Below are 20011 nucleotides of genomic sequence, written 5' to 3'. Positions count from 1 at the left end.
TATGCTGTAGAACAGGGGTAGGCAACCTACGGCCCGGCGAGGCCTTCAGACCGGCCCCAGCCTGGTCCTGCCGCCGATTGCCACCAGGGCCTTTGACCTATCAGGAGGAGGTGGGCAAGCAGGGGCAAGTGGCGGGCAAGGGGGAGCAAGCGGGGGCAAGGGGGGCAATTGTCTATAGAAGCCTCAGAAACATGCATTTATATTAACATTTTTTTAAAAATCAGCAAATTTTTTCACGTGTCCTCCATTTTAAAAAAAAGTGTCCTCCATTTGAAAATTTTGACCTACATTTGTCCCAGTTTATGTATTTATATAATAATATTTTAATTATTTATTTTTTGGCTTCGGCCCCCCAGTTGTCTGAGGGACAGCAACCCGCCCCCCGGGTCAAAAAGGTTGCCTACCCCTGCCTTAAGGGTCTCTTCCAAAGTGGGAGCTATGTCCAATTCATTTTTCATTGGTTGTTGTGTCATATGTTGAATAGCTGAGCCTTGGACTACTCAGTTGGCACTGAAGAGACTTTGAAAGTGTTCAGCCTATTGGTTCAGAATGGAAACTATATCTATAATTAGTGTTTGACCATCTATACTGTATAAGGAGCATTGGACCTGATAAGTAGGTCCAAACACTGCTTTAAGAGCTTTGTAAAATACTCTAGGATCACCCAAATCTGCACAACGTTGTGTCTTTTCTGCTAAATTGATCCACCACTTGTTCTGAATGCCTCAGAGTTTTTCTTGAAATTTACTACATGTGAGGCGAAAGCTGCTTTTTTTACATGGCAGGAGGGATGGGTGAGGTGTGCCTGGTGAGCAGTTCTCTTCTTTGCCGACAGCTCCTGGATCTCTTGGTTGTTTTCATCAAACCAGTCTTGGTTTTTCTTGACAGAGAACCTTAAGGATTCTTCTGCAGACTGCATGATGCTGTTTTTGATATGTTGCCAAAGCACTGTAGGAGAAGAGTCTATAGGGTGGTCTTCAAGTTTTGTTCACAGATTTGCCTGGAAGTTGTCTCTCATGGCAGCTTGTTGAAGAATGTTGACTTGGAGTCTCCTCTTTAAGATGCCACCCCACTTAGGTTTGAGCTTAAGGTGAGGATTTAGTTTACATCTTACAAGGCAACGATGACCTGTTTGACGTTCTGCACTGGGCATCACTTGAGTATGATGGACATCACAAATATTTCTCTGGCGCACTAGAACATAGTCAATGAGGTGTCATTGTTTGGATCAGGGATGCATCCAGGTTGTCTTCAAGCTATCTTTCTGCTGAAAGATAGTGTTTGTAATAGTCAGCTGCTGTTCTGCACATAACTCTAGCAGGAGGCGTCCGTTATCATTACAGTTTCCGACACCATGCTTGCCTAAAACACCTTTCCAGGCTTCAAAGTTCTTTCCTACTCTGGCATTGAAGTCACCAATGATAATGATGTTATCTTCTGCAGGGACTTTTTGTATGAGGCAGTGTAGGTCTGAGTAGAATTTGCTAAGATAAGCACCTTTACCACCATAGTAACATGCTGTGAAATGCTGAGATTTGTCAATTGATGAGGTACTTAGAGTTCTTTGCTAGAGAGTTCTAGTACACTTTCCTGAACTACAGCACTATAGCTCTCTAGCAGATAACTTTAAGTACCTCACCATACTACAAACATCAGTATTCAGTAGGATGGAAGTGTAAACTCCTGTAACTGTACAGTGCAGCTATATTCAAGATGTTTCTTTCTAAACCACAAGCCAATCTTCCATGGGAGAAGACAGCACACCACAATAGAAACTGTTGTCTCCCATGTCATCACACAGCTCACTGCAAGATACCTCATCCAGAAAATATACTCTAAAGAAATTCATATTTTATGGGCAGATTAACGTGGAATTGAGAATCCAAATCCTAAACATTGTGGGGTTTATAGGTTTGAAGTTCAGTGAATCTTTAGAATTATGCTTGGTAACAAACCAGAAACCACTGGAATGCTTTACTTCAGATACCTTGAACAATTTAAATCCAAAAGAAAGGAAAGAAGAGTGTGTTAGTCCCAACTTCTCCATCACTATTTCAGTCACCTTCCACATGTGTCGGATGATAGACAGACGAGGGATTCCCTTCAGAGTTCATGATCGTTTTGAGAGCTTCCATACATAGAGATTTTTTTCTTCTAAATGTAAAGGGTGACTAAAATGACAACTGGGCTGGCTCTCCTCATATATTTTCCTTTTCCAGGCTTTAGGAGCCAAGGAAACCAAACTAATTTTTTTTAAGTATGGATGAATGGTTCACTTGATAGTTTCTATAAAGCCATCCATCCTAATTTTGTTCTACTAGTAGCTCTCTTGCCTCCTGACAACTACCTCCATGCTCCAAAATACTTTTACTTATAGCTTCTGTGTTTTCACTTTCTTGTTGTCTATACAAGGTACTACATAAGATCTAAGGCTCTCTGTGCTCAGGAAATATGCAGTCAACCCTCTGTATCAGTGGGCTAGCCATCCACAAATGGTCCCACCCCATTATTGTCAATGGCGGTGCATGTCAACATCCATTGACAGTAATGGGACTTGCTCTTTTTTTTTCTTTTTTCTTTTTTTGTATCCAGGGGCAGTCTGGAACCAAACCCTCACTGATACAGAGAGGCAACTGTATCCAGAGTACCTGGAACCTATCAGGTCCAGTTCCAAAAAGAAAGGGACTGTAGTGTGTGGTATATGAGTGTCTTACATATTGCAAAACATAGAGCATATCTCTAGTTATGATGTAATAAATGGGGGGGGGGAGAGAGAGAGAAATAGCTGCCAAAATGAAGTTTATCTCAGGAATCAGAAATCTGACAACATGCAAATCGATGAAATAATGGCCACATCAGCTTCATAAATCATAAGAACAACAGGGTTTTCTCTCTCTTCTACCTTCTCACCCCAAATTTAGAAAGCATTCTTCCTGTTTTCATGTAATTATTTGCAAATAATCTGGTTAACTTTATAATCAAGGTATTTCCTTTTGGCTCCCCAGTTACACAACAGGCCGCCTAAGAGGGTGGTTGACATCCTAAGGCGTTCACAGATAATCAGTGTTAAGAGCTGCTAATATTAAGAATCTGACTAATGAGTTGTTTTTTTTAAAAAAAAAGAAGAAGAAGCAAAGCAAAGAAACAACAAAAAGTAGGGCTTCAGAACAAGATAAATTGTACAAGGCTGTGCAGTGAATCTTGTCAAGAGACTATCTATCCATTTCGGTAGTATCTAGTTTTACAACTAGATTTGTTTTGATATATTGCCAGGACAAATTCGCAGTACAAATGTAATCAATGAGCAAAAAGTAGGAGGGAAAAAAGGTAGAATTAAAATAGGTGTGATAAGGAACTCAACAACTTGTCATTGTAGTTTTATGTTGTGTTCTTAATTTTTCCCTCTTTAAATACCTGAAGTTTGTGAAAGAGATAGATTACCAGTACTTGAACAAACATATAAGGAAGCTGTTATTTCAGGAGAAACTGAGGTTGGCAGTGGCACATATCCCTGCCTTCCCTTGCTTACATTCCCTTGCTTACATTACATAGTAATCTTTTGCTAATTTCCTTTTTGAATAAAGCAACAAGTAATTTCAGTCATTTTCTTCTCATTGCAAGAAAGTATTCCAAAACTGCAGTTTCCAATTGCTATTCACAGTTTGAGATTTATTGTTTGCAAAATTTGCACATGGTTGTTTTCCTGTCCAGAAAAAAAATAATATTTCTGAATGTGAAAACAACCATGTGCAAATTTTGCACACAACACATCTCAAACTGTGTAGAAAATGCTGCTTTCTGTGCAAAAAAAAAAAAAAAAAAACCCAGTTTGTGAATTTTAAACAGAACAAGTTCTGAATTGTGATGATTCTCATCAGTCCAAGATTGACTCTTGATACTGGAATAACATCTTTTAACCATTTTTTCAATATTTTTTGAATATTTTTCCCTTCCTTACCTAACCTACCCATTGCCAAAAAGAGGAATATCCTGGGGCTGACCTACACACACACACACACACACACACACACACACACACACACACACTGGGCCAGTCTGTACCATGCCTTTGTTTCCTTTCTGGTGACAGGGCATCAGTTCTATCCTTGCTAAAGAATTACTCCAGTGAAGTATAAAATAGCATAGGGTTGGCTGTGGAGTCCACTGATCTGCAAGGTGGAAAGAACTCTTTACTGTGATGTTCAAACTCTGGTTGAAGCTACAGTTTCCTACCAGCGGTTCTCATGTAAATGATCCAGCAACTGACAGATGACATTACGGAATGTGTTTCAGTCCTTATTAAAGATGTTATGATAGGGAGGATATCATTTTCAGGCAGCTCCTCCTCCTTCTGGCCATGTGGCAATAAGGAGATTTTCAAAGTCCAGGAAATTTAAAGTCCATTTGCATCTCAACAGGAAACCCTCTTTTGCAATCCAGTATGTCTCCATTCCAGTGAGGCCAAGATGGTCTGCTAGGAGATTATCACATGCCACATCTGCGCCAGGATGGATGCAGGTTGTAACTTCAGTGCAGGCATCTGACTAACATCTCCAATTCTTGTTTTTTTCCTCCTCTTTGGTTTGTACCATCTTGCCTGATGAAGAAGCCCATGGAACTTCAAAAGCTTGCAACAAGTATATTATGCATTTCAATTGGCCAGTAATGGTATCACTTATGGATTTTTCTTTGTATTTGTTAAATGGCCAACACAGCTACCTCTAAATATTACTGAATGTATGAGTGTGTGTGTGTGGGGGGGGGTGCCTTGTTGCCTTATGGTGGATCCATGAATTTCATAGGTTTTCTTAGTCAAGGAATACTCAGAAGTGGTTTTGCCCGTTCCTTCCTCTGAGATACTATAGTCTACTGTACTCCAGATTTGTTGGCAGTCTCCCATCCAAGTACCAACCAGGGCTAACCCTGCATAGCTGCCCAGAAAACACAGGATTAGGTGTGTGGTAGGCAGTGCTCTTCTTCTTCTACAATATAAATATTATCCATATTTCACTGGCTGTCAGCATGATTCTAGAACCAATTCAAAGTTTTGTTTTGCACCACAAAACTCTAAATGTTTTGGGATGTACAGAGAAATAGCAGAATACCTTCCTGGAGCTTTCTGTAGTCTTAAATTACCAAAGGAAACCTGTTAGAGAAAAAAGAATCTTTGTGATGGTTGATGTCTCTTGTTACCGGTGGTTTGAACTGGTACCAACTGGAACAGATGCAGTCTTCTCAGCTACTCAGGATCAAAGTAACTTCCACACAGATTTTCACTCAAATGAGGGTTTATTAACTTTGTTGCTATTTACACTTTACAGCAAGCTACTATACATCTATACTCTTTCAGAATCCATGCTAGAAGCTTGAATGTGACATCAGTCTTTGTTCTCTCACAAGATCAACATTCTCACCAAGTGGACACACCTCTTTCCCATGAAGTCACCATACTACACAAAAGCATAACAATAATACATTTGTTTATATTATGTCTCAGCACATGTCCTTGAAGACGTTCTTCCAGGCCTAGGCTTTCTGGCCTGCAACAGGAACCATTTTAAACCTTAGTTAACCATTGACACATCTGAACATTTTCAATGCAATTTAGAAATATATTTTAACAAAACCTGGCTCCATTTAAGCTGTAGTTAGTCATTTTTCAGAACAGGGCCGTTTTGATGGTAGCATCCAGATCATTAGACTTCTTTCCTTGAGAGGAACTCTTCTTTTTCACCTCTACACATCAGTGAAGAACAACATTGTTTAGTTACATATGTGGTCCAGGGCATCATCTTACTAGCTTTCCCCCCATTTTTGCTGATTTATCATCACTGCTGGTTTTTAATATTTTGAAATTGTTTTATAGAAATAGCAGCAGGATAGTTGTTAGCTGCTTAGGAATAGAAAAGCTGAATATGAATACTTCAATAAATTTCCTGTCTTATACACGCAAAGAACCTTTCCATTTTACTCACTATCTTGGGCCCGGTATATACCGCCCCAAAAGGACAGGTTGGAGGAGGCTGGTTTTCTTGCGGAGGGACACCGCAGCAGCCAAACTGTGCAGCGTCCTTCCTCCCCAAAAAGAACCCGGAAAAATCGGGTTCTTCTTGGGATGCCGCACGCACCATTGGCACACTCATGATGTAAGCGACATGCAGCAACATCTATATGCTGCATGTCGCTTATGTCACCATGGCAGCCCCCGTATGGACAGAAGGCTGCCATTACGCCACCGCCATGACATCCTAGGGTTAGGAACTATGCCATTGGTGCACGATCCCTAACCCTAGAATCACCACCTGGATGCCACTTCTTGGCGGTATGTACCAAGCCTTGGTTAGACTATAGCACCAATCCTGTTTTAGTCTCAAGTAGAGAAACACAATGAGAAACCTCCTCTGAAGAAATATTGGCCAAGAAAACACTGTGATAGGTTCACCATAAGGTTGAAAACGAATAAGAAATACTTTGAAAACACACACCAACAATAACAAGAAGAACAACAACAAGTAATTGAATATGTTGGTTTGCCTACATGTTGCCTCACCATTCAACAACTGGATTTATTCTAGCTAGGACTAACCAACTGGATTCCAGCATATACAGTATTTCACTGACTAACTTTGGAACAGTCTGTTATCCTCTAGAAATAATGATTTCCTCTTATGAAGGGAAATTTGGATCAAAACAACTAACACTCTAGGCATAAAAGTATTCTAAACTGGAACTGGCTTTACAGTAATTCCAGACCTCTCCAAGACCTTGTATGCAACTGAAAATTGACAAACATCATAGCTATAAGATATGTTTTCTTGATGGTAAATCAACAAAGCAGGAGGCCTACAGCAGGTGGAAAATTCACATCCCTTGAGGTTTCAGCATCTCCTCACAGCAGGTGGTAGAACTAGGCCTCTAAACTACAAATTCTTTCTTGAATATTCTAGGTCCAGCAGCACAGACTCCCATTGCTGAATAATGGGTCCCTTAGGCTGGAGTGCACCTCCTCCCCAGTAAAACAACCATTAGATGGCTCTCTGAAGTTATATTGGAATTAAACTGTGCAGATTTAGGTCATTGTAAGCGATATGATAATAATATAAGCAAGTTGGGAAAGTTTCCTCTCATTCTGTTCCCAGCCACGTCTATATCCTTTAACTGCCAAGGTAAATCAAAGCTAACTAGCAGGGCTTCATGAACACAAAAACAACCTTTTGTATGTAACAGGATATTTGTTAACATTTGGCTATTATGCTGGCAAAAATTTGAGAACCCATCTGCCTAGTGTGAGGGGCTACATTCACTACAATCACCCCGTAAAAAATCTATGAAATGAATTCTAACAGTAGAGCCTAATCCACATCATTGCTAGACACCAAAGGAGCACATAAAATCAGATTGTGTCTTCTAAGATGAGGCACGAGTGCTTGCCCACTGGGATGAGTTCCAACCTCTCAGAGCTAATTCTGAAAAGAGACTTGCAGACACTTTAATAGAGAGAGTGGAATCCATCACTGATACAGTACACCTTCTGCGAAAGTGCTTTTTACAGTAAAGATAAAGACCAAGGGAGTCTGAAATGAAATTAGCTCTTAGAAATGGTAGAAGTAATGCTGGGGAGAGACCACAATGGCACATTCTCTCACTGTAGAACTGGTGGTTCCTATTATAACTAATGTACTTCAGAAACTCTGTTCATCCCATGCAGTTTCAGGGATCATGTGTTTATAGATACCCTTTAATTTGCCATGCATATTCAGAGCTTTTTACAACTTCTTAAAAAGCACAAACCACAATGGTCTCTATTTTGCCCTGAGGTTATGCTGGTACGGAACTTGTAAAAGCCAGAGGATGGCAGAACTCAATTTTATGGTGCTTCATTGGTAGGAAAATATCCCCACAGCTACTTAGAGAGAAAAGAAAATGGCCAATCACAGAGCTTCTTGAGACCCTTGGTTATGCACCTCTGAAGCCTGAATGAGTCCCACTTCCCAGCTTGTCTCTTGAGGACATGTTTTCATTTGCTATTAGTGTTCCTTGATACATTCTCATCCACTCATTTAGATCATGGAAAGTGATCCCTTCCAAATCTCAGTACATAAACTTCTCTTTTGATGGACAGATCATTCCATCATTCATAACAGTGATGTTTACCAGAAATCTTTCTAATCTGAAATCTAGCAAGTCTCTCTTGTCTGACTGCAGATATTTTTAAAGGCAATGAAACATTTGAACCTCTGAACTAAGATTGTAAGGATACATCAATGAAAAATTATTTGTTTGCATTACCCTGTTTTAAAGGCAATCTCATTTTATGCTGAATGAGGCAAGATAACAGAATTCCAGACTGAACTATCAGATACTGGCTCACATCCAGTTAGATGGGTTCAAGGCCACCTTCATTGTTTTCATGGAAGAGTGGAGAGTTGAACCTGGAACTCCTAAATCACAGTCCAGCATTCATTGCACTTTCTCTCAACCTATGTAAAGACAAATGTTTAAGTATCATTGTAGGTCATGGCCCAGAGATCTACTGTGGCAGCCTGGCACAATGTCATCATAGACAATAGAAGCATGCCTATAATATCACTTAAAACTCCAGAATGTAATTAATTCAAATTTGCAAATGCATTCCAGGATGGACTGGATCAGATTCTGCCAAATGATTTTCATAATGCAACAGAAGGGTTGTATTTCTCTACAGTATACTGTATATACACCACTGAAAGAAGAAAATGTTAACAATGAAGTAAAACTTTCTGGAAGGGTGCTAAGTATACCATTGTTTCTTTCTCTCTCAGCACTCAAGCTTGAAAACAGGACCTGGCCACAGAACTCAATGTAGTGAACAAGTTTCCCTGAAATGAATGAGAAAGCATTCATTTCCCTGAAAGGAATGGGAAATTTATTTGAAATGAATGGCAAATTCACTGGAAGAATTCCAGGTATGCTTTAAAGTGTTATCAAGCAATAGATTGGAGCATGTGTACAAAAACATTAAATTCCTCTAATTAACAAGATTAAGGCTAGAACTCTCACTCCACTTATTCTTGTGTAGTTCTGTTAGTCTCTGTTAAGGTACATGATAGGCAGATCAAACCTTGATTTTCCCATTTTATATAAGGGACACCATTTTGCTATGCCATTGTATTTAATGAGACTTAGGCATCCACGGATTTTGTTAGTCACTGGGGTTCCTGGAACCAAACCCCAGCGGATAACAAGGGCCCACTGCACTTGAGGCATATTATGACTTTCTTGCTAACCTCTTTATTACGTAATTGGCACAACAACGAATCTTTGCTAACCTTCCATCATACTCACTTTGTTGACCTATGCACAATATAGCAAGTGTGTGTTTTACTTTATCACCCCCCCCCCCCCCCCCCCCCACCCCTGAACACTCTTGATTCTGAACACCCAACCATTCCTTTCACATCTCAGCCTTTTGGCTAAGGTCAAGGCATTTTAATACCTCACAATATACTGGAATTCTCATGAGTATCAGAAAACATCCCACAACTCACAATGTGTGTGTGTGTGTGTGTGTGTGTGTGTGTAGATATAGATATATAGATAGCTATATATCAGCCCATGTGAGGGTTAAGTTCTCCATTCTATAAAGTTGAAAAGTGGTGACCATTTAGTTGAGATTCCCTTGAGAACAGAGATGTAAATCTTCACCTATGTTGTCCTCACACATGTGAATGAATAATTTTCTGCAATTCTGGGGGGAGAATGATTTCTTAACAGTATTCTCCCAGTATTCACACATGGCAAAGTTTTCCAGGAAAGTATTACATGCTGAAGTATAGTGGGGGGGTTTAATATACAAAACACTGTTTTCTGACCAAAATACCTTTTTTTCCAGCACAAAAATGTGGGGGTTTTGAACAGAAAAAAGTGTGTGTTTCTATGTAGAATAGTCCTCCAAACACTTTGCAAAAATGAGAATACTAGGAAAAACATGTGCAGAATTCTTCCTGCTGCTTTATTCTTTCCAACGAGGTTTTCCAAGTGCTGGAAAACTCTTTTCTGAGACAGAAAACAAATAAAAATGAATTCTTTCCATTGCTACCTCAAGGGAAAAACCAGTTTTAGTCAATGGAATGAATCAGAGGTTTACAACATAATATTATATATATCTGTTTTGACTTAAGTCCTATTGAGTTGAGCGAGACTTACTCCTAAATTTACAGAAATTAAGTATTAATCTTGCATCTTAGTATTGGGTAATAGAAAGGCTTACCATAAAATTGCTACAATCTTTTGTAGTATTTTTTTTTTTTACTTTTAAGGGTGTACTTTGAGACTGAGACTGGGATTCTTTCTTTTTTTAAAGAAAAATTAAAAATTGTTACAGCCTCTTTGGTCTTGCTGTGATAATTGAAGTGCAGGAGAGTCTGGTGATTTAACTTGCCTTCAAAAATACCTCTTTATCTTAAAAATCAAATGTCATAGAAGTTTTGAAATACATTAATTATTGCAATAGTGATATCAGAACAATGCAAGTACATTGCCAAGAGGGTTACTTCAGCAACAGGGTTTTTTTTTAATTATTTCATTACAAAATATTCATTCTAGTAGTAAATGCGTGATACAAACAAAGCATCCTCAAAATGCTATTGTACATGGGGCAAATGTTTCAAAAAAGCGAAGGAGAAGAACATTAACAACAAAAAGTCTTTGCCTAGAATAACTGGAGTCTACTAAGACATATATTATCACAGCAGGGATAGCGATGTTTCTGTCTCATGCTAACTGGATTGTTCATGCTGTTGTTTTAGATAGATCTAAAACACTGTGGCATTGTAAGACTGAAAAGCTTCCTAACCCATTAGTAATCTCCTGAGTCATTTGGTCTTGGGAGTAAAGATCCCTCCACCCCATGAAAAGTGGCTGCTTTGAAGATAGTTCAATTTGCACAGGCCAAAAAGTCATTACCATCCAATGACTGCCTGGTCAAGTAGAGCAAATCAGCAGATAGCCTCCTATCAATCACTCATAACTCTGCACTAAAACCATCACATCAGTGGTGGTAGCAGTTTGTTGCTTGAGTCATGAATCACTAGCCAACACAACCACATGCCAGGAAATAAAGGCTGTAGGTAGAGTCAAGATTTTGCCCTTTTCTCATTTAGTCAATCCTAAGGGTTAAATATTAGTAAAAAGTGTGTAGGTCAAATATGACTACAAACAGCCAAGTTCCTATAGACTTTTAGAATAGTGTAAATTTACACCACCATAGTTATGCTTGCCACCAGTGTGGTGTTACTGACTTGAATGTTGAAATACGACTCTGGATAGCAGGGTTTAAATCTCCGCTTGGCCATGGAAACCCATTGGGCAAGTCACACTCTCTCAGCAAAGACAAAACTCCTCTGAAAACATCTTACCAAGAAACCACAATGTTGCCTTAGAGTCAAAATAAATGAGTAACAAATTGAAGACACAACAGCAACAACAGTTAAGCTGGATTACCCAGTTTGGCAGTGTATTGTACTACCGTGGCATACCTTTGAGCTCTCCCATGATCAATAAACCCTCCACTCATCAAGTCACAAGTGATAAAGAAGGCTGTGAATATATTTGTAGAACAACCAGTTGCACTAGGAACCATCTGAGCAATCTCTGAGAAGGTGCAACTACTTTTACACAACAGCTCTTATGCTTATACAATACCCCAACAGGATTCTACCCCATATCTACCATTTTTAGTTTATATCAGTTGTCACTTTTTGTTTTCATTTTAGTAGTGTTACTCTCTATTCGAAACTAATAGGCTAATGTGCGTACCAACAAAATTTTGTTTGGGGTGTATTGAAACAGGGAACAAGAACTGAAAAATTAAAGTTAACCAGAATTCAAGATGGTTCCTAATTCCAGGATGGAAATCACTACTTTCTTGTGTTTATACCCAAGTAGTTAAAAATCTTGTTTAAGAAAGAAAAGAAAATGAGTAGTCTGGATTTTTCACACAACACAAGAGAGTTCCAGTGTTATCATCTCAGACTGTGATTTGTATGAATTAAAAGGAGTGAGCTAACAGATCCTCAGTGTCAAAGCACAATGTTCTTACAGAAGACTAAGGGGGTTTATTTAAGAAAATAGTCTTAGGTGTAGTCTATGTTCTGAGAGTCATTCATTCATGAATCCCAGAACAAAAAGAATCAGAGCAATAAAAAGTTTCCTGAATGTCAGAATACACTTCTCTTCATGAATGAGCTGTTCAGAGAATTTTGTTGGAATTATGCAGGAAACCAGCTGACCTATTGCCAACCTTGATACTTTATGCATATGGCTATGAATGGGAGCCAAGACTTAATAGACTATGCATATTTAAAGCTAGTTGTGATTAACCAGTCCCATTCCTTTCAGTTGGTCTGGTCTGGGAAAGGCTAATGCTTTGTTTAGTTATACAAAGATAGGTGTTGTGCTTTATGCAGTTGTTTCAAATGTCTCAGAGAAGCTCAAACTCTATTCATATCAGTTCAAATTTTTAGAAAACAGTTTTGTCACATTCCTTCTGAGTTTTTTTTAAAAGCAAAAATTGAATATTTGTTTTCTGCCAAACATTTTTAGCTATCATTTTCTCCAAATTGATGGCCATAGTCTTCATGTTAGGAAATAAGTACAGTGGGCACTTGGTATGCACTGGGGATTGATTCCAGGACACCCCTGTGGAAACCAAAATCCATGGACATTCAAGCCCCATTATATATTAGAAAGTCCTATGATATATATTAGTGTAGTAAAATGGTGTCCCTTATATAAAATGGTAAAATCAAGGTTCACTTTTTGCAGTGTGTGAGAGTGTGTTTATTGAAGCCATAGATGCTGGAATCTGTGGATGTAGAATCTGTAGATATGGAGGGCCAACTATATACTGAGTAAGCCATTTTGGAGTGCAAAAAAAGAGTTTTGTGGTTCTTTAAAAATCAACAGATTTATGGTGATGAAATCTTATGGGAATTACAACCCACTTTGTCAGATTCATGAAGGTGGGACATGTACATGTATATGTGGCACTTATGCAAAGGGATAGGTTTGCCACATTTATACAAGTAGGTAAGTGCCACATTTCTGTTCAGAACCAAACTGTATTCTACATAAGAACAATGGATATAACTCTTCATACATTTAGGCAAGAACAAACAATTTGCCACTGTTCTTCTTGATAAGAGAAACCAATCATAAACTGTGAGGATTATCCACAGTTTGAGAGGGGGATGCTTATGTATTTCTACACAAAAAACATTTATGCACTTACATGTCCTATGTAGAAACAGAATTTTCTGATACTATCTATTTAAATCCTGTTTTCCGTACGGGGAAAAAGTTTCCTATGCAGAAAACAGCATTTTCCACTCAGAAATGCTATTTTCTGCATTTTTCACAGACTAACAGGCGAAGCAGACTGGCAAAATATGCCGGCTTGGGGGCAGCATGGGGGTGTGACGTTTAGATGATCCATGCCCCAACACCGCCTGATGGATCACATGGCAAGAAGTATTGTGACGCTCCAGCAGTATGGCATTTATACAGTGCACTACTGCAGGAGCACTGAAAAGCTGCTTTTTGCCAGCTCAAAAAGGAGTGGTTTTCTGCCGCTTCTTTTTGAGTCAGTAAATAGCTTGATCAGGGCTGCAGCATGTTTTTGCCACAGCCCAGATCCAGCATTCAGAGGGGTGGTGTCAAGCCACCCCTTTGAGCTGGTCAGTGTTGGCCAAAAGTCTTTAACTATGAAGAGTCTCTCCCATCTAGGAGTCTCATCATCAGGGTTTCCTGGTGTTTGAGAAACCTGTTGTTTCAGCTATTTTCCAAATATTTTCAGATATTCTTTTCATCCATAATACAAGCATTGTGAGCCATTCGTGATGACATTTGCTAGTTACAATACTGTCTCCTTAGCTATGCTATATTAATTTAACATTCATAGTGAGAAATAAACCCAAGGTTTTGCTCAAGTCTATGTATAAGAATATTGAATTTAGTGTGTCATTCCAATTTGGGCAATCTATTCCAAAGCTTCAGCTTGAAGCCTTTTATTAAAAAATGAAAATTTGGAGGTCAACAAAAGTGTTTGGCAGGCACTGTTCTTCCACTGGTTGCTGAACATTGCTATTTTTATTTCAGATTTATGTTGATTATTCTCTTGTGGTAGAGATTAACTGGTTCATCCTGTTTAGTGATACTATGACACTGTTGCATACTTCATGGTAAAGAATTAGTTATGACTGAGGTTGGTGGATCCTATAATAATATTGTTTACAAAACAGCAATACTGGCATATCTAGCTATACAGATACAGGGCTTGGGATAGTTCTTACAAAGTTTGGATGTGGTATATTTAACCACATTTGAGATGGTGAATTAAGGTTGCCCTCTCTTCTTTCTGGTAGGCTCCTCATCTTTAACACATCTATAGTAGGCAGGTAGACCACAATCCTGTCCATGCTGGGAATACCAGTAAAATTAGACTGGTGCACCAATTCAGCTGGGTCACTACAAATGGAAAACAATTTGATTTCATGGAGCTTCGAAAGCTTTCAACAAGTATATTGTGCATTTTGGTTGGCCAGTAAAGGTATCACTGATGGGTTTTTGTTTGGATTTGTTAAATGGCCAACACAGTTACCCCTGCATGTTTTCCAATTTAATTTCAGGTTTTTAAAATAATCTTCCCAAAGAAAAACATTGAAGATCTTATATGTGATGGGAGGGGGGGACTCCAGATTGTGGAAAGAACATGATCTTACCATTGTTCAGCTTTGGATGGCCCAAACAAATCATTATATTCACTCTTTTTAAGAGTACCATCCCAAGTACCTTTCTCTACATCCCAGAAGAAAGTGAAAATATTGAATAGATAATACATTAGACACAGAGAGAGAGAGACAGACGGACAGACAGACAGACAGAAAGACAGACAGACAGACTGCTTGGGATGTTAAAAATTCAAGGTAAGAAATACTGAAACTGAAAGATTTGTACATCCCTGAATCCTCTATCAGTCTACTTAAAAGAAAACCATAGAGTTCAATGGGCCAGTTTCAACCCAGGCAAGGAGGTATACAATTAGAGCACCAGTTGTGTACCATAATCTACGTAAACAAAGAGACACTTGGAATATCTGTTGTTGATTACTTTCTTTGCTTCCATGGGTTAAAGTCACCAGCTTAACACTGTATGAATGCCATTTTCTTTCTACAGTTTAATTACTATCATTATTGTATAGATACAGTAGCAATTATCTCTTCATACTGTCTCATTATGTTTTGATCAATTCACGTAATAAAGGTTTCATGTAAATATAAGGTTAGAGAACATTCCAGAAAACATGTAATTATGGAATGTATAATCAAATACAATCACAACTGCAGAATGTTTTCCAACAATTTGAACAATTAAACATTGGGCCATTTTTTGGTACACAAAAAAAGCAAATAAAAATAATCTGGTTCATCTCCTACTCCCCCTTTCCATCTCTCATTCCCTTTTAACACAGATGTGTTTTTAAAGTGTTGAATACAGAGAAGCTTTATTTGTTGACCTCAAATTACTTTCCTTCTGTTACATTGATAACATCAAGGCTTTGGAAAACTTGCTTGCACCAAATCTTTTCAGCTTTATTAATGATTCAGATGGCAGTTTCTGAAGAGACAAGTCCCACAGAGAAGGAGCACTTGATTAATGACCTGGAAACACTTTTCCTTTTCAGCTGATTAAATAAAATTGACTGGATTTTTACATTTTTATAATAAAATGACCCGCAGGGCTGAGATGACACAGTGAAAGCAGCATGTTCACTCTTCAGCAGATTTTTATTTTGTCACTTGTAAAAATGAAAGGGCTAACCACCCAAGCAGAAAAATGCACTTTATCACCGTCCACTGCCGACATGCTGACAATTGCTGCATACAAATACAAAAAATGTGGAGGAAGCCAGACGGTGTTTACACTCAGCCTGATTTTGTCTAATGATGACAAAAGGTTGGTGACTTCTTGGGGGATGAAGAGGTACTATTTAATTATTATGCCAAAGAATCACAAATCTAGCAATGCACTAAACAATATTAACAGTCTTTACAGAGTCATTTGCAAATGAGGTTCTATATCATTCTTACATGTGTTTTACTGTTTTACTCTCCCCCCCCCATTTTTTTTCTACCTGTCATAACCTATGTACTGTTATAGCATATCTTTGTATTTCAGTCCACTTAGCAGAATGTGGCCAGAGTTAAGGATTTGTATGAGATAGTATTGCAGTGTGGGGCTAGTCCAAAACATTTTGCTGCCTGAGGCAGAACAGAATATTTTGACCACCACATGTTAAGTACACAAATCAAGCAAGTAATTTGGAGCATGAGAAGAAAAAAATGCTATAAATGCCTCTCCTGGTAGTAAAATTACAAAATAATCTAGGTAAATGACTATTAAACTGATGCCATAGTAGGGCTAGCTGTGACTGGATCTCCTGTCTCTTTAAAGCAGTGGCTCCCGTGCTTCAGCTCTCCAGATGTTTTGGACTTCAGTTCCCAGAATTCCTGACTGCTGGCCAAGTTAGCTAGGGCATCTGGGATTTGAAGTCCAAAACACCTGGAGGACCAGTGTTTGGGAGTCAGTGCTTTAATGCATATCAGTTCCAGGATAGTTAGGTGGTAGTGATCTAAACTGAAATCAGAACCACAGATCTGAGTAAAGAATGCCATTGATCCAGAAAACTCATCATGATTCATGGCAAATATCAGCTAGGATGGGGACTGATACTGTCAGAGAAAGGTAACCCACTGCATCATTGTCTTCTCACTCCATTTTCTTTTTTTATCTAAACATTAGCCCCCACTTTCTTTCCACACTGCCTTGGGTCCTCTGCTGGAGAAAGAGTGAGATATAAATAAAATAAAATAATACCAGATGCATAGCTCTCTCAGAGAGAGGGTTTTTTTTTACCAGCTATTTCACTGTTTGGTGGAGAGTTCAACACAGAGAAAAAAAAATACTCCCTTTCCTGTGGGATGTTGATAGTAGGGTTTCTTATAATGTAGCCTGTTTTGCTTTCACAGCAAGGAAGAATCAAGAGACCTTAGCAGAAACTCACACTGCATTTTTTTCCCATGGTACTACCATATATTAGCAAAAAATGTTTAGATTGTTCTAAAGTCACTAAAATGACTGGTGCTTTTAGGGCTGCAGAAGACGACTTTTATAAATAATTATTTTGTATGCATTTTATATATAATGTTCTATGTATATTTTACCTCTTTATGTTGTTGTTGTTGTTATTATTATTATTATTATTATTATTATTATTATTATTATTATTAATATTATTATTATTATGTAATAGATAGTCAGAGTGGTGTAATGGTTTGAGTACTGGACTATAATTCTGGAGACCAGGGTTCAATTCCCCACTCGGTCATGGAAATCCACTGAATGTGAATGTGGGTGAGTCACATACTCTCAGCCTCAGGGGAATGCAGTGTCAAACATCCTCTGAAAGCCCCCATGACAGGGTCACCATAAGCTGAAAATGACTTGAAGGCACACCACAACAACAACAACAACAACAACAACCAACAACAAGAAATGTTTTGCAATGGCCTATGTCTACAAGTAATAAACTGGTACCATGAAAGCTACTTTTCAATCCTTCATGCTTTAACAAATTTGCTTTGTTGTAGTGCTGAGGGCTGCAGCTTCCTCATGATTGGTTATGGCTAATAGAAGTTTTGGTCAAACAACATCTGAAGAGATGCACTTTACAATCTCTTACAATAGTGGATGTGATGAAAATTCTCAGGGGTGTAGCTATTAAGGATGGGAAAAATCTTGAATTGTCAAAATATGTGTACATTGCATATAAAGGCACTCTCTTGAGAAGAACCTTGTACTGATGACAATCTTTGTTGTTCAAGACTGATTCTGCACAAAATTCACATGTGGTTGTTTTGTTCAGAAAACAGCATGTTCTGTGCAAAAAACAAACAAACCCTGGTTTACTTATTTATTAAAATTTTCCAAAACACAAAACCAAAAGCTTATATCCTATCATATCCTCTCAAATATATATACAATATAATACATTAGATACCTCGGTGTCATATCATGTCATTCTTAATAAACTGATACAATAATTATTTACTCCATCATTGACTTACTGTAATAGCCATCTTCTTCTTTTTTTTTACAATATTTTCTAATGGAAAACCACTCTTCATTTACCTTATCAACATCTCCCTGGTTTAATAACACAGTAAATCGATCCATCTCTTCCATAGCACTAAGTTTGATTAGTGCGTATTTCTTGCTTTTTCCATCTTTCAGCTAATGAAAGTCTTGTTGTTGTGATCATATATAAGAGGACTTTTTCATACTTCTTTTTATCTGGGTGACCTACTTTTTCTGTCATATTTAATAACTAAACTTCCAGTTTTAACTGAAATTTTATGTCAAGAATTTCCTGAATGGTTTGATGAATCTGTTTCCAAAGTTGTTGTTTGTTTTTATCTTGGGGCACCTCCACCATACGTGGAACCACGTACCCAAGTTTGATGAACATTTCCAACATTTGTTTTGGTCATTTTTGTAGATTTTAGCCATTTTGACTGGAGTAAGATATCATCTCTGTTCCATCTTCCACTGGTTTTCCCTTAAATTTTATGATTTAGTAAATTTTAACGTTTTCTCTCTGGCATGTTCCCAACTACTTAGTTCTATATTTCTTCCAATATCTGTTGCCCATTTAATCATATTTTCTGTAATAGGTTCTTTTTCTTGTTTTAGTGAGCACAGAATTTTGTATAATTTTGCCATTCTCCCTTTTTCTTTACAATTTAATAAGTGTTCAAAGATTTTCTGCAGTTTTCAAAGGCTTTATGTCAACTGGAAGAACAATGGTTAAAATCGCTCATTATATTACTTGAGTCTGGGATTTGTAGTTTGGTGAGGTATTTAGAATTTTCTGGTACACTTTCCTGAACTATAGCAGTTGAGACCTCTGGGTTGACTATACTTAATATGTATGAAATACTTCACCAAACTAAAAATTGCAGGATTCCATAAGACTGAGTCATGGAATTTAAAGTACAGTAGTATCAAAGTACTATAATGATGTAGTTTCTGCCCACCATGGCTAAGTGATGTATGTTTTAATGCCAGCATGAAACCAATATGGATTCTGCATTATCATATAAATCTTCAGAAGACAAAGACTGTGATGTAGTGTTACAATGAGTGAAATACATCTGCAACGACATCCACAGCTCAAAAATGAAGAGAAATATTGCAAGCAAAATGCATTCCTCTGAGCTGGCAGTATTGAATTCCAGATGGCATACTCCTGGGAGTTTCACACATCCATAACCTGAAAATACCTTCTTGAGAGTTTCAAAGACCAAGACTACTTTTGGGCGGGGGGGGGGGCGGGGGCGGAGGAGATAAACAATCCAGAAACAACATCCACAAATGTCACTGGGAGAACACATTTGAACTTAGCATGCAGTTACACTCAGTGAACTCCTGCTTTTAGCCAGTTAACCTCCTGATCTTATTCCTGGGGATGCACATTAGAAGCCATAGTTCCAAAGCAAAGGTCTCTATATGCAGCAGAATATTTTGTTGCTACTTTGGGGGATGGTTTGGATTGCTAGCAAGAAAGAAGAGCCATATATCCCTATGGGTATTTGTCAACATACCTTGTGACATAAGTCTAGTTTACATTCAGGTTCAGTCACAGTTCATTAACACTGCATATATATTAATCTGTCTGACAGTTTGTCTATGTGCAAAGATCCTACCAAAAATATCAACCAAAACACACACACACACACTTAACCCTATGAAGATTTGTTGGTATTCCCCCAAAGTGAAATAAATATTAGGCTGCCTCAAAGACATTGATCAAACGTGTGCAGACCGTTGCACTTGCTAAGGAAGTCTCTCTCTATCAACATCAAACTCATTGGACTGGGAAATCTGTTGTGTCTAAATGATGCTTATAGTTTTT

This window comes from Sceloporus undulatus, chromosome 2 (assembly GCF_019175285.1).
Source record: "Sceloporus undulatus isolate JIND9_A2432 ecotype Alabama chromosome 2, SceUnd_v1.1, whole genome shotgun sequence".
NCBI lineage: Eukaryota > Metazoa > Chordata > Lepidosauria > Squamata > Phrynosomatidae > Sceloporus > Sceloporus undulatus.
This window is presented reverse-complemented; position numbering follows the sequence as displayed.